Raw genomic sequence first — 3,375 nt, forward strand, 5'->3', positions numbered from 1 at the left:
TATCATATTGGCACCCAAAATGACATTTGCTCAAAGTGTGCAAATGCAAATATTTTACCCCGCGTAATGAATGCACTCTCCAGATATGTTTTTTTGGCTATGCTTTAAAACCCGGAGCTTTTGTGCAACCTTAGAGTTGTCTCATACTTCAGAGCGCCATTTTGTACATGGCGTCGACTGCTCCTCGGAATCAAAGTTTGCAGGGATTCTCACGCCCTTCCTCCCTGGGTCCAGGCTCGTCACGAAAACAAGATGCTCTACGTGTGCCCCACCTGCGGCCGGCAGTTCCGCCAGAACACGGGCCTGTGGCGCCACCTACGCACTCACAACCCAGACGCGCCACGGCCGCGCCACCCCTGCGCCATCTGCGGCCGGGAGTTCTCCCGCCCCGACAACCTCCGCGCACACTCCGCGACGCACGACCATCCGCACGACCGGAGCTTCGTCTGCCAAGTCTGCAACCGCGGGTTCCTGCAGGGCTCGGACCTCAAACGGCACCGGCTGGTCCACTCGGCGGAGTGCCGGTTCCGGTGTGCCGTCTGCGAGCGAACCTTTTCGGACCGGTCCAGCAGGAACCGGCACCAACGTGAGCACGACCCGATGCAGTGCTACGTCTGCACGATGTGTGGGACCACTTTTAAGAGGACGTCAAAGCTCAGGGGTCACGTGACCAGGATGCATGGCGACTCGACGGTTTCGGAGCTACGCCCCGGCACGTCGAGCACCGAAAGAGCCACCGACGGTACGGCCGTCGTGCCGAGCGGTCCAGAAGCGGTTACGACGGAAAGCGAAAAAGTGTCAGGAGTTTGCGCGAGTGCCATCTTCGATTTGTCTTGCGGAGTAGCAGTGCTGTTGGACGAAATGGACAACGGGCTTCGGGAAGTCTGCAAACCCTCGGTGTCGGAAGAACGGCAGCCCGAACTCGAGACTCGTGGCACATCGCTGCTCCTTCGGGGCGAAGTCTCAAATGGTCATCCCGCCTCCCTCGAAACAACCGGCGAGATCCGAGCTTGAAATTGTCTGGCCCTACCCAATGAAGTAAACGTTGAATTTCCAAAATGCAATCGCCTCTCCGCATTAAGTGAACTAACGGACGGTGTTCAACCGTCAGATGAGCCACTCGGTGCACTTCTAGAGCCCGGTAGTCCTCCGTTGGTAGAAATATCGTCTGAAAAGCTCGCGAGTGGCGACAATCTGCGGATGTCCGGCGAGTCGACCAACGAACTTTCGGCGTCCCGCGATCCGGCGTCTCGTGGCCTCCCGCTGCCGAGGCAGTCCGTCGAGCTTGCAGACGACGACTGCCCCCCGTCGTCCAGCGAGCTACCAGCACCATCTCAACCCGCCGGCAAGCTTCCGGAAGCCGACACCCTCGACCCAGCGAAAGCGTGCTCGGGCGATTCTCTAAAAGGAGACAGCACGACGACGGTGGGTGACAGACTCGATGCTGTGCCGGGAGGTGTGACGGATGTCCTCCGTCGGTCCCTGGACGACGCGACGGAGGTCCCCAAAATCGCCCTTGCGCAGGGCCCATCCCTGCCGGACGGGTCCTGTGGCGATGCGGACTTTGCGAGCTTCCCCGACTTCGGGAGCCAGGCCTACTACGACTGGCTGGCGGGCTTCGCGTCCGTCTGCAACCTCCTGTCCCCGCCGCTGGACGGCCGGGTCTTCGCCCGGGTGACGCAGGTCCTCAAGACGCTGGGAGACGCGCTCGCTTTGCCGTCGGGCGTCCTGGCCTGCCGGGAGAACTTTGAGATCCTGCTCGGTATCTGGGACGACCTCCGGAGACTCGTCGGGAAACACCTGGGCTTTGTTCTGGCGCACCTGCCGGCTTGACTGAGCCTTGCAGTGTCGTAGTCCCCGCCTGAAAATTTGCTCAACTCACCAACATCACTGGAATGGTGACCCAAATATCGGGCCAAAGTAAATTTTAATGCATTAATTGTCTCATGGGCCGAAGCCGGCATTGTTTGTAGCAGCAAAAAGCGGCACCGAAATTTCCATTGGCTGAGCGAAACGGCACCTAAATTCCCCATAAAACTCAAAGAAAAGCAGAGCAATGCAGATGCTTCGTCATGGAAGCCGGCGGGTGCGCTCAAGGTCAAAGCGGACGCGCATCAGAAATAAAACAAAGAGAAGCGCAGCAACATAATGATTCCTCATGGAAGCCGTCGTGCCTGTGCAGTGGGGGGAGGGTGATGTCACCGTCGTGTGCGAAAGGAAGACGTGGCGCACTACTTGTAGGAATGCGCTGCGTGTAGGAATGCTTTTGCATTCCTACACATAATCAGTCTTAACTGCCAAACTTTTTTTCACAAAGTTAGTGAATTTACAATTTTGGTCCTCGCAGTGTTTATTGATGTGAAAGTCTCTAACAGTAACAATGAAAAAGTGAGCTCAGCGGAAGGCAGGAAATCACTTTTTGGACCGTAGACTTTGTTCCCATCTCATTACAAGCAGCTTCATGGTGTTAATAAATGCTTTGGAAACTCACTCTAGCGCCCATGCGGCAGCACGAAACAAATGCTTAGACTCCACGCTCGACCCGCAAACCTGCCTTCCCCCGACCTCGCGGCACTCAAAAGCGCGGGTATATCTGAACGTTGGGTTTGTCATCATTTTCACTCACCCATTTCTCAGCAACTATTCTGAATTTCTTGATAATGAATAGCATACCGGAAAAGGCAAAGACCAGTGATTCCAGAAATATATTTAGTTGGAGTAGTTAAAACAATCGCCAGCGTATTCCTTTAAAGAGTAACTCCGCTCAATTGCCAAAAATGTAAGCTTACATGTGATACCATTTGACAAAGCGCTACTAAACAGCTCTGTGTCTTGGGATTCACGAAATCTGGAATATTCTATATTTTTGTAATCTTAATTTAAACATCAGGAGATACCGAAACCGAAACTTTGGTTGCGTCAGACAACATTGGTCTTGTGTCGTCAGCGTCATGGCCACGTCACCTCGAACCACATTGTCTTGTGACTGTCGTGGGGGCGAGTTACAGGACACGTGATGCGGGCACGTCGCTTCGCATGGCGTGAACGGTGATGGCCTGGGGGAGAGGCGGAGCTGAGGAACCGGACATGAGGAACAAGTGTGATCTAGCATAGACAGAGCGATAAGGGGTATTCACACGAGGGAGAAATCCCGGGGATTTCTCCCCGGCACGGGCATCCCACGACGAAAACGTCAGGCTTTGCGATGTGCAAAAGCCTCGCGTTTTTATCTCGTGATGCGCGCGTGCCGGGGACAAATCCCCGGGATTTCTACCTCGTGTGAATACCCATAAGCGCGCAGGGCAGCACAAACTAGTGCATCCGCGTTACGGTGATCACGCGGACGCCGTTGAGCCAACACCGGGAGGGGAAACT

The 3,375-nt window shown here is 55.1% G+C and overlaps 1 pseudogene; it reads left to right on the top strand.

Annotated features, from left to right (window-relative positions):
• Positions 1 to 252: 252 nt before the first annotated feature.
• On the top strand, positions 253 to 2,381 carry LOC115314213 (annotated as a pseudogene).
• The last annotated feature ends 994 nt before the right edge of the window (positions 2,382 to 3,375 follow it).

This window comes from Ixodes scapularis, unplaced genomic scaffold (assembly GCF_016920785.2).
Source record: "Ixodes scapularis isolate PalLabHiFi unplaced genomic scaffold, ASM1692078v2 ptg001682l_1__unscaffolded, whole genome shotgun sequence".
Taxonomy (NCBI): Eukaryota; Metazoa; Arthropoda; class Arachnida; order Ixodida; family Ixodidae; genus Ixodes; species Ixodes scapularis.